Source organism: Mobula birostris, chromosome 7 (genome assembly GCF_030028105.1).
Source record: "Mobula birostris isolate sMobBir1 chromosome 7, sMobBir1.hap1, whole genome shotgun sequence".
In the NCBI taxonomy this organism is placed as follows: Eukaryota; Metazoa; Chordata; class Chondrichthyes; order Myliobatiformes; family Myliobatidae; genus Mobula; species Mobula birostris.
Genome location: NC_092376.1, coordinates 24,346,354 through 24,359,003, shown reverse-complemented (window position 1 = coordinate 24,359,003; position 12,650 = coordinate 24,346,354). Strand labels below are relative to the sequence as shown.

The 12,650-nt window shown below is 43.1% G+C and overlaps 1 protein-coding gene across 1 annotated transcript in view; it reads right to left on the bottom strand.

Moving 5' to 3' along the window:
* atp10a (ATPase phospholipid transporting 10A) overlaps positions 1 to 10,845 on the bottom strand; it is a 437,297-nt gene extending 426,452 nt beyond the window's left edge. The window contains exon 1 of the mRNA XM_072262735.1: positions 10,754 to 10,845. The gene's annotated coding sequence lies outside the window, so the exon portion shown is untranslated. The remainder of the gene's footprint in view (positions 1 to 10,753) is intronic.
* Between the last annotated feature and the right edge of the window lie 1,805 nt (positions 10,846 to 12,650).

Below are 12,650 nucleotides of genomic sequence, written 5' to 3'. Positions count from 1 at the left end.
TCATCAAGGACCCCCACTATGCTCTCTTCTCACTGCTGCCATCAGGAAAGAGGTACAGGAGCCTTAGGTCCTACAGTACCAGGATCAGGAACAGCTCTACCCTTCAACCATCAGGCTCCTGAACCAGTGCGGATAACTTGACTCACCTCAACACTGAACTGCTTCCATAACCTATAGACTCACTTTCAAGTACTCCCATTGGGTAGAATGTACAAAAACCTGAAAGCATGGACCACCAAGCTTAAGGACAGTTTCTATCCCACTGTTATCAAACTCTTGTATGATAAGATGTATGGGGTGGAGCTATGTATCTACGAAATGCGTTGTAAGGTGATCCTTCCCTCCGCTAGTCTGCAGGTCACCCTTGGGCAAGGTGTAACACCTGCTTAGCCCCCTGATCATGGTCACATGAAGCCAAGGGAGCAGGTGGTGCATATCCCAAGTTCTGGTTATGTGACCGCTGATGCCAGACGGACAATCTCTGAAGGGTATTGATAATGGCAGGAGTCATCCATCGTGTAAAGACACTGCCCAGAAGGCGGCAATGGCAAACCACTGCTGTAGAAAGTTTGCCCAGAGCAATCATGGTCGTGGAAAGATCATGATTGCCCACGTCATACGACATGGCAGATAACAGATGAATGCCCCTCATGAGTTTATAAGCCTCTATAAGGTCAGCTTTCCCCAGGGAAAGGTAGTCCTACACTATAGGGGATGGTTTAACTTGGAGAAGAAAAGGATTTGAAAAGGGCCAAAGGGACAGTTTGAACACGTGTGTAAAACGTTGAGTATTGTGGAAAAAACTGCAAGAGAAACTGGTAAAGTGGGGTATAACACATAACAATCCTTTGGACAATTAGATAGATACTTTGTTGATCTCAAAGGAAATTACAGTGTCACAGTAGCATAACAAGTGCACAGATATAAATATTAGTTGAGTAGTAGGTAGTAGAACGAATAAAAAATGTTACCACAAACAGTCTACCAGCAGGGTGTCACAAACAAGAAAGTCTGCAGATGCTGGAAATCCGAGCAACACGCTCAAAATGCTAGAGGAACACAGCAGGCCAAGCAGCATCTCTGGAAAAGAGTACAGCTGGCGTTTTGGGCCAAAACCCTTTGGCAGGACAGGAGTAGATTTAAAAGGCTGGGAGAGTGGAGAGTGAAACACCAGGTGAAAGTGAAATCTAGAGGGGGAAGGATGAAGTAAAGAGCTTGATTGGTGAAAGACACAGAAGACTATGGAAGAAATAAAAGGGAGGAGGAGGGGGACCAATATTCTTGTGGGCAGGTTTGTTAGAGCTGTTGGGGAGGGTTTAAGTTAATTTGGTAGTGGGGTGGGAACAGGGGTGGTGGGACTCAGGATAGGACAGATGATAAAAAAATAAAGATGGCGCGCAGTCAGACTGTTAGGAAGGGCAGGCAGGTGATGGGACATAGTCACAGCCAACAGGGTGAGTATCAGAACATTAGGGATGCAAAATCAAAAAAGGGTAGCAAATACGGTACTCGAGGTGTTTTATCTCAATGCGCGGAGTTTAAGAAATAAAGTGGATGGTCTTGGTGCACTATTACATATTGCCAGGTATGATGTTGTGGCCATCACTGATTCATGGCTGAAGGACGGTTGTAGTTGGGATCTGAATGTCCAAGGTTACACGTTTTATCAGAGGGATAGGAAGGTAGGCAGAAGAGGAGGCGTGGCTTTACTGGTAAAGAATGGCATCAAATCAGTAGAAAGATATGACATAGGATCGGAAGATGTTGAATCCTTGTGGGCTGAATTAAGAAACTGCAAGGGTAAAAGGACGTCAATGGCAGTTATATACAGGCCTCTCAGCCACTTTCTTACAACAGGAAATAGAAAAGGCGTATCAAAAGGGCAATGTTATGATAGTCATGGGAGATTTTAACATGCAGGTCGATTGGGAAAATCAGTTTGGGAATGGATCTCGAGAGATAGCTTTTTAGAGCAGTTTGTCATTGAGCCTACTAGGGGATCAGCTATATTAGATTGGGTGTGATGTAACGAACTGGAGGCAATTAGAGAGCTGAAGGTAAAAGAACCCTTAGGAGGCAGTCATCACAATATGATTGTGTTCAACTTGAAATTTGATAGGGAGAAAGTAAAGTCCTGTTGGAGGTGGCGGAAGTTTTGGAGAATTATGTGCTGGATGTGGAGGCTGGTGGGGTGCTAGGTGAGGACAAGAGGAACCCTATCCCTGGTAGGGTGGCGGGGGTTTGGGGTAAGAGCAGACATGTGTGAAATGGAAGAGAAGTGGCTGAGGGCAACTTTGATAGTGGAGGAAGGAAAGCCCCTTTCTTTGCAATAGGAGGACATCTCCTTCATTCTAGAATGAAAAGTCTCATCCTAGACACGCCATTTTGAATAGGGAGGTACACATGTAGCTCTCAAAAATAACTATTGCAATGCTCAGGCTTGCTCGCTTAATCCTTATTTAGTTAAACCTGCAAAAATAGAAGCCAGCTTGAAACCCAGTCTCTTTGATGAAACATTCAAATTTATTTTTGTCTTTTTGTGTTGATAAACAGACAGGAAGAAACATGGTGTAAACATTTCCTGGCCACATAAAATACACAATAGCCTGCTATTGTGGTTGATGTACACTTCACCACATACTCCACCATCATTGAAATTGGGCCACTTATATCTGTAAAAGAATGCTAACTACTTTCTGTTTCTGGTATTGCCAATTAGGAAGTACCTGCTTACAGCATATTATGGATTCTGAGTTCTTTGGTCGAAAACCGATGTTCATTCAGTAGACTGCAGTTGTTATTAGTTTAGTTATGGGACTCTGACTGAAAAATGAAATAAAACACCATTTCATTAAGCTCCAAAATACAGACAGCCTATATTTTCATCTTCCTGCTGGACTAACTGCCACAATATATTTTCACGACTTGACCTATCATTTATTTTGCTAACTTTCCACCATGCTGACTGACATCAAATCTGCTTCATTGACCTCTCATTTCCTACCTCTGAATATTTTGATTGTTAAAGGTGGAGGAAATAAATTGCATTAGCAATGCAGTTGTGGTAGAAAAATGGACTGAACTAAATTGTCCTGACTCATGCTCTCAGTCCCAGTCCACGCACACTTACCCGGGCTTAATGCAAACAGCTGATCCTTGGCACACACAACATGCCGGAAAGAGTGCAGAGAAAATTCACAGGAATGCTGTTTGGATTTGAGGACCTGAGTTATAGGAAAAGGTTGAAAAGGTTTGGACTTCCTTCCCCAGAGTGTAGGACAATGAGGTAAGATTTGACAGAGGTGCACAAAATTATGAGGGGTATAGAAAGGGCAAATGCAACTGAACAACACACACAAAATGGATAAAACTCAGCAGGTTAGGCAGTATTTATAGAAATGAATAAACGGTGAACTTTTCAGGCAGAGACCCTTCTTGAGGCTGGTTGACACGTCATGGGTTAAGGGTAAAAGGTGAAATGTTTAAGGGGAATATGAGGGGGAAGTTCTTCACTCAGAGGGTCATGAGGGTGTGGAACGAACTGCCAGTAGAAATGGTGTAAATGGGTTTTATTTCAACATTTTAGATAAATTTCGATAGTTTCCATGGCAGGGAGGGTGTCGACGGCTATGGTCCAGATGCAGGTCGATGGGGCTAGGCAGAGTAATAATCCTGCATGGACTAGACTGGCTGAAGTGCCTGTTTCTGTTCTGTAGTGTTCCGTGACTCTATGACCATAAACCTTTCTGATCCATGTACCTGTTCAATTTTCTTTTAAATGTTGCCGTACCTGTCTCAACCACTTCCTCTGGCAGCTCATTCCACACATTGGAAGTACAAAGCCCTTGAATGGAAAAGGCCAGCAAAAACTAATGGATACGGCCCAGTTCATCACAGGTCCCTGTCCACCCGCTGAGCACATCTACATGGAGTGCTGTTGCAGCATCCATCATCAGAGACCCCCACCACCCAGGTCTTGCTGCTGCCATCAGGAGGGAAATCCAGGAGCCTCAGGTACCACACCACCGGGCTCAGGAACAGCTATTACTCCTCAACTATCAGGCCTTTGAACCAGTGTGCATAACTTCACTCAATTTCACTTGCCCCATCACTGAACTATTATCTCACTTTCTAAGATTCTTCAACTCAGGTTCTTCTTTATTTCTTCTCCTTATTTATTTTCTCTTTTGTATTTGCACAGTTTGCTATCTATTGGTTGTTCGTCCACCCTGTCGGGTGCAGTCTTTCATTAATTCTATCATGGTTCTTGGATTTACTGAGTATGCCTGCATGAAAACGAATCTCAGGGTTGTGTATTGGGACACATATGTACTTTGATAATAGATTTACTTTGAATTTTGTCTGTCACTTGGGTAAAAAGTTACCCCTTGGATTCCCTCTCACCTTAAACATTTTCCCTCTAGTTCCGTGCTCCCTCACTCTGGGAGAAAAGGCAGTAGTCATTCAACCTATCTTTGCTCCTCATGGTTTTATACACTTCTATGAGATTGCCCCTCGTTCTCCTTCACTCCAATGAATAAGCCCTAGCCTGCTCATTCTCTCTCTATAACTCAGTCCATCCAGTCCTGACAACATCCTTGCAAAGCTTTTCTGCTCTTTTTCCAGCCTAATGGCATCTTTCCATAGTAAAATATTGGATTAGAGTGCAGAATTGTAATTTTTCTTGTGTTTTCCTTGTACTTTAACTTTCCTATGCTTTTGTATAATTATCACTATACATGTAATTGTTCAGTGTATTTTCCAGCAATTACAGTACAGTTGCTTTTGTATTTTTCTACAGACTTCTTGGTTTTCTATAGCAGGCAATTTTATGTGTTAATTGTTATTACTGGGATTTTGTTATCTCAAGTCTGAATATGATACAGCTGTTTTTCTACCCTCTCACCTCTTCTTTCTTTATTCATTCTTTGTTCTTGTAACCCCTCAGTAATACAGCCACAAGCAACAAGTTTTATCCTCATTCTTGACTTCAGAAGAAGATTTGGATCACAAAAGCATTATTTCTGAGGACCAGTCCATGGCCCATCTTTTAAGTCCAATTGAGAAGAAAGCACAGCAGTGTCTCCACTTCCTTAGGAGTTCGCAAAGGTTCAGCATGACATCTAAAACGTTGGGAAAATTCTATAGATGAGAGGTGGACAGTATATGACTGGCTGCCTCACAGCCTGGTATTGAAACATCAATGTCCTTGAATAGAAAATCCTACAAAAAGTAGTGGATATGGCCCAGTCAATCATGGGTAAAATCTACCCCACCACTGAGCACATCTACGTGGAATACTGTCATAGGAGAGTAGCATCCATTTTCAGGGCTCTCACCACCCAGGGCATACTCTCGTCTCACTGCTGCCATCAGGAAGAAGGTACAGGGGCCTCAGGACTCTCACTACCAGGTTTAGGAATAATTATGCCTTTCAACCATCAGGCTCTTGAACCAAAGGCAGTAACTTTACTCAACTTCACTTCATCATTGGGCTCACTTTCAAGGACTCTTCATCTCATATTATCAATATTTATTCCTTATTTATTTATTTTTGTATTTACACAGCTTGTGTTTTTGCACAGTGGCTGAGTGCATTCTTTCTTTGATTCTATTATGGTTATTATTCTGATATGGATTTATTGAATATGTCCCCAGGAAAATGAATCTCAAGGTTGTATATACTACGTCGACTCAGGCCTAGGGAACTGGCGTCGGGCATAAGGCAGGGTTGTATATGGTGACATATATGTACCTTGATAATAAACTTACTTTGAATTTGAACTTTGAAAATTCACAAAGGATGGCCAAAACAACACAATACGCCAAAGGCAACCTCACCAATGTATTGTACAACAGTGGTATAACATCTGAACTGCTGTACTCATTGCCCTGAAAGCCAACACACCAAAAACCTTCTGCACCGTGACACCTCAGGTCTTGTCCCACCTGTGACGCCACTTTTGAGTAATCGTGTATTTGTAATCTTAGGTTCCTCTGCTCTGCAATGCTCCCCAGGGACATACCATCACTGTGAAGAAAAATAGTATCAAAATGTCCTCTGGCTGCTTTTCTCCAGCCATGCGTTTCCCATAGTCAAAAAAACAAGTTTACCATACATGTTATATATAAAGAGCAATTTCAAAGCAGACTCCATCACTTCTCGAACTCTATATGCCAAAGTCAAAGTAAGTTTATTGTCAAAGTAGGTATGTGTTGCCATAGGCTACCTTGAGATTCATTTTCTTGCCGAAACTTACAGGAAAATAAAGAAATACAAAAGAATTTATGAAAAACTAACTATACATAAAGACTGACAAAAAACCAATGTGCAAAAGAAGATAAATTGTGCAAATAAATCATAGATAATACTGAGAACACGAGTTGCAGAGTTCTTGAAAGTGAGTCTGTAGGTTACGGAATCAGTTCAGAGTTGAAGTGAGTAAGTTATCCATGCAAGTTCAGAAGGCTGATGGTTGAAGGGTGGTAACTGTTCTTGAACCTATTGGTGGGGACCTAAGACTCCTGTACCTCCTGTCCGGTAGCAGTAGCAAGAAGAGAGAATGGCCTGCTTGATGAGGGTCTTGGTGTTGGATGCAGCAATGCTAATAAAGAAAATGATTCCAGTTCATTCATTGTCCGTACAAGCATCAGCAGGACACTTTTGGTAAGAAGGTCTGTGGAAGAAAGTTCAGGTATTCATTGAAAAAGGATTCTTCTCTTGCAGATTTTCTCTTGTTCCTGATCAGTGATCACTAGCTCTGTAAAGTGATTGCGCTAACTGCTACGCTAGCATGCTGCCCTACATGGTACTGGGCAATAAAGGTTCCTGCCTTCCTATATGCTTCTGAGACTTGGATGACCCATGGCAGGCACCTCAATGCACTGGCAAAAATACTAGCAATGCTGTTATCACGTAATACTCCAAATTCACTAGAAGAATAGCAACCAAAATCAGATCCTCTCTCAAATCTGCATCGCCAACACTGAAGCAGGCTTCAAAGATGATTTTATTCTTCCCCTAACCTTGTTTAGCCAGACCTGTGGGACGCTATGGTACCATAGCAGTTAGCTCAACAATATTACAGCTTGGGCATCAGAGTTCGGAGTTCAATTCCGGCGAACGCTGCGAGCAAGTTTGTACGTTCCTTCCCATGCGCGTGTGGGCTTCCTCTCACAGTCCAAAGCTGTATCGGTTAGTAGGTTAATTGGTCCTGTGATTAGGCTAGGGTTAAATCAGTGGTGTGCTCGGCTGTGTAGCTCGAAGGGTGGGAAGGGCCTGTTCTGTGCTGCATATCTAAATAAGTAAGAATATGCTTAACGGCTCTTTAGTAAACATGGCACTCTGAATGGCTACATCACCAACTGCATGGAGGCCAGTGCACTGGATTGGAAAAGAAAACTGCAGAGGGTTGTAAGCTTAGCCAGCTCCATCATGGACACTGGCCTCCCCCACCATCGAGAACATCTTCAAAAGGTGAAGCCTCAAGGAGGTGGCATCCATCATTAAGGACCATCACCACCCGGGACATGCCCTCCTCTCATTACAACCATCAGGAAGGAGGTACAGGAGCCTGAAGACCCACACTCAATGTTTTTGGAGCAGCTTCTTCTCGTCCACGATCAGGTTTCTGAATGGACCATAAATCCATGAACACTACGTCACTATATTGCTCTCGTTTTGTGCCTCTTATGTATTATTGTAACTTTTTATGTATTAAACTTTACTGCAAAGCAACACATTTCATGAGCTATGACAGTGATTAGGGCTTGTTGGCTTAAAGAAAGGCTCACGGTGGCTTATATACCCAGAACTTCTTCACAGACAGATCAGAAGTGGAGAGAGTGAGCAATTTCAAGTTCCTGAGTGTCAAGATCCCTGAGAACCTAACTTGGACCCAACATATCGATGGAGCTATATAGACAGGAGTTATATCTCATTGGGAGTTTGAGAAGATTTGGTATGTCACCAAAAACACTTGCAAATTTCTGCAGATGTAACGGGGAGAGCATTCTAACTGACTGCATCACTGTCTGGTATAGGAGGGGTGGGGTGCGGGGTGGATACTGCCCAGGATTGAAGTAAACTGAAGAGAGTTGCAAAATTAGTCAGCTCCATCATGGGCACTAGCCTCTGTAGCATCTAGGACATCTGCAATAAAAGGTGCCTCAGGAAGGTTGTGTCCATCATTAAGAACCCCCAACGCTCAGCACGTGCCCTCTTCTTATTGCTACCATCAGGAAGGAGGTACAGAAGCCTGAAGGCACACACTCAACGAATTGTGAGAAGGAGAGAGCTTGGAGAGATATTTGTTGAAGTATCTTTTTTTGAACTGGGAAGCTTTCTTTTCATGTCTGCTTTAGATCTCAGTATTCCTGAGCTATTTTTGATCAGTTCCTTTTGTCACTTCCCAACTCCCGTGCAAGGTAAAAGCAGGCTAAGCACCCTTGGAGTTTCATTTCCTCCCATAAACATATTGGGCCCACATGAGTTTATAAAGAACAAAATTCACCATATTATTTGAGACACAAGAGATTTTGCCGATTCTGGGAAATCTTAAGCAAAGCCTGCAAAATTCTGGAGGGGCTCAGCTGTCCTGAAGAAGATTTTCCACCAGAAACACTGACTGTTTATTCCCCTCCATTAATAATGCATGGCCTGCTGAGTTCGTTCAGCATTTTGTGTGTGTTGTCCATCATGTTATTTAGAGTCACAGAGAACTACAGGACCAAAAGGTGGAGCTTAGGAGGGCTAATGGTGCCTCACAGTGACTCCTTTGCTCACATCTTCAGAAATAGCTCTATTTCCATCTTTCATATCTTTATTTTTCCCTTTCAGGGTTCTTTTGAAGACCCTGACCTGGAGTTACACGCTGATTACGGTTCTTTGTGGGAATGGGACCCGCTCTCAGGGCTTCACAGCTGGTCGTTGTTCACACGCCAAGGGCTCGGCCTAAGAGCTCTGTTCGACTTTGGAGGACCGAGTTTTTGTGGCTCTGGAGACAGTGGGGGATTGGAAGTCGGTGTCCGAGCAGAAGACTGGTGTGTCGTGGGAGATGGGCACAGAGCTTGGAAAAAGCAACGCGACGGACTTTTAACATTGTAAATCAACAAGTTGTTTGTTATGTCACCCCTCTTGCTGTGAAACGGAGACATCAATTTCTCCCGTATTAGGGAGAGAGAGAGAGAGCGCGAGCCTGTGCTATGTCGAATGCCGGGTGAACAATGTAGTCTTTGGATTACTGCAAATCTGTGTCTTTGCTGTTGCCTTGCTCACACTTGAGTGCTCAGTGGTGGGTGCCAATGCTTTTTTTTGCTGGTGGACAGGGATTTATTGCTTGCTGCCACTTATGCATGGGGGGGGGGGTGCTGGGGGGGACTTTGGCGTTCTAACGTTTAACTGTCATTCGTTCTTTGGGGGCACTCCTCTGTTTTTGTGGATGGTTGTGAAGAAAAAGCATTTCAGGATATATATTGTATACATTTCTCTGACATTAAGATGTACCTTTAAAACCTTTAAAACATGCCCTTCAGCCCATCTAGTCCATGATAAACTATTATTCTGGCTAGTTCTGCTAACCTGCACCTGGACCACATCCCTCCATACCCCTCTCATCCAAACTCTTAAATGTTGAAATCAAACCCGCATCCTTCACTTCTGCTGGCAGCTCGTTCTACACTCTCGGCACCCTCTGAGTGAAGAAGGGCCTCTACATGTTCTCCTTAAAGTTTTCACCTTTCACCCTTAACCCATGAGCCTCTAGTCTCACCCAACCTGAAGGAAAAAAGCCTGCTTGCCCTATATTTACCCTATGTCTCTCATAATTCTGTATTTGTTTGTATATTATGTATTGCATCATATGACAAAAGTGATCGTGGACTTTCTGTAACCATGATTGCTCTTGGCAAATTTTTCCACAAAAGTGGTTTGCCACTGCCTTCTTCTGGGTAGTGTATTTACAAGACAGGTGACCCCAGCCATGATCAAGACTCTTCAGAGGTCATCTTCCTGGTGTCAGTGGTCGCATTGCTAGGAAAATGATGTGCACCAGCTGCGCTTATAACCATCCATGGCCTGTTCTCATGGCTTCACGTGACTCTGGTCGGTGGGGGTGGGGGGGGTGGATGTGGCTAAGCAGGTGCTACACTTTATCCAAGGGTGACCTGCAGGCTAGCGGAGGGAAGGAGTGCCTTGCACCTCCTTTGGTAGAGATGTATCTCCACCCTGCCACCCCATAATTTTGTACACCCCTATCAAATCTCCCGTTATTCTCCTAATCTCCAGTGAATAAAGTCCTAACCTCTTCCCTATAAACAAAAGAGGTTCTGCAGGTGCCAGAAATCCAGAACAACACACACACAAAATGCTGAAGGTATTCAGCAGGACAGGCAGCATCTATGAAAGTGGATAAGCAGTTGACATTTCCGGCCAGGGTCCTTCATCTAGGGCCTGAAATGTTGATGTTTATTCATTTCCATACATGCTACCTGACCTGCTGAGTTCCTCCAAAATTTTGTGTGTGTTGCTCTTTATTTCCTATAACTTGTTCATTGTTTGTAAGCAAAAGGATATACCAATCTGAAGGTAAAATTTAATCGGCTTCCTTGCTGGCAGAGATTGGAACTCCAGCTATTCAAAACAATACAATGTTCAGGGAAATCTGGGAGTCTGCTGTCAACAATATGAGACAAAGATCAGGTATTTCCTCCTTTTTTAAAAATAAGGGAAATGTTAATCAATAGGAATGTTTACCTTACAGGTGGCAGAGAGCTCTGCTGTGCCCTGTTCCGTCGAATCCGTTTCAATTCTCCCACAAACCAAGTGCACGCAACTTCAAGTCTAACGTTTTCTTTTCGTTCCCATTGAGCAATAACCTTAGAGATTTGCTGCTGATGTAACATTGACTTTGCCTGGAGAGGAAGTGGGGAGGAGTAACAAGTACGCAGGCCTGCTAATGCTGAAGACAGCAGTCATTCAAGTGTCAGACTGATACAGTAAGTGCTCCTCCCTTTGAGGCCTGTTTATTTAATATAGTGGTGCACTTTGGCAGCGAGCTTACAAGGAAGTACAGAGTCCAACAATGTTATTACTAAGAATTTCTTTGGGTAGGATAATATATAGCTGTTCAGTCTTGGGGCTCAATTGTTTTGTGAAGAATTTTATAGAAAATAGAACAATATAACACAGGACACGCCCTTCAGCCCATGATGTTATGTTATACTAATTAATTTAACGACCAACTAATCTCTACTGCCTATGCAATGTCCATATCCTCCATTCTTTATACATTCATATGCTTATTTAAAAGCCTCTGTAACACACTTATTGAACAACTGCGAAGCTGAAGCAAAAACAAGGAAGATAAGTACATATGGATCATCAACTGTAATGGTATGTTTAGAACATAGAAGAGTATAGCACATTACAGGCCCTTCAGCTCATGATTTTGCCCATTTCTTAACTTTCTCCACGGTCAATTCAATGTTTTCCTTCCACATAGCCCTCCATTTTTCTATCATCCATGTGTCTAAGAGTCTCTTAAATCTCCCTGATGCATCTGACTCTGCCACTACGCAGTGGCAATGTGTTTCATGCTCCCACCACTTTCTTATAAAAAAAAGTCTCTGACATACCCCTAGACTTTCTTCTAATCACCTTCAAATTTTGAAGTCTAGTATCAGCCATTTCTGCCCGAGGAGTAAGGCACTGGTTCTCTACTCTATCAATGCTGCTTATCTTTGTACTCACCACTATCAAGTCACCTCTCCTCCTCCTTTACTCCAAAGAGGAAAGTCCTAGCTTGTTCAACTTTTCCATATAAGGCATGCTCTCTAATCCAGGTAGCATCCTAGTTATTCTCCTCAGCAATTTTTCTAAAGCTTTCACATCCTTCATGGAAGACCATAAGTCAAAAGATATAGGAGCATAATTAGGTCATTAGGCCCATAATTAGGCCCATTGAGTCTGCTCCGCCATTCAATCATGGGCGATATTTTTTCCCCTTCCTCAGCCCCACTCCCCAGCCTTTTCCTAATAGCCTTGATGCCATATCCAATCAAAAACCTATCAATATCTGCCTTAAATACACCCAATGACCTGGCCTCCACAGCTGCCTGTTTTCACAGATTCACGACCATCTAGTTAAAGAAATTCCTCTGCATCTCTGTTTTAAATGGACGCCCCTCTATCCAGAGGCTGTACCCTCTTGCCCTAGACTCCCCCACCATGAGAAACATCCTTTCCACATTTACTCTGTATAAGCCTTTCAACATTTGAAAGGTTTTCAGATTTCCCCTCATCCTTCCAAATTCCAGCAAGCACAGACCCAGAGCCATCAAATGTTTCTCATACAATAATCCTTTCATTCCTGGAATCATCCTTATGAAACTCCTCTGGACCCTCTCCAATGTCAGGACATCTCTTCTAAGATGAGGAGCCCAAAACTGTACACAACACACAAGATGAGGTCTCACAAGGGAACTACATTTGCCATTCTCCAATCTTCCAGCACCTCCTCTGTAGCCAAAGAGGGTTCAAAGATCATAGCTACTGCTCCAGCGATCTCTTCTCTCACTTCCCGCAGCAACCTGGGGTATATCACGTCCAGCCCTGGGGACTTACCAATCTTGATGGTTTTTTTTAAGAAGAT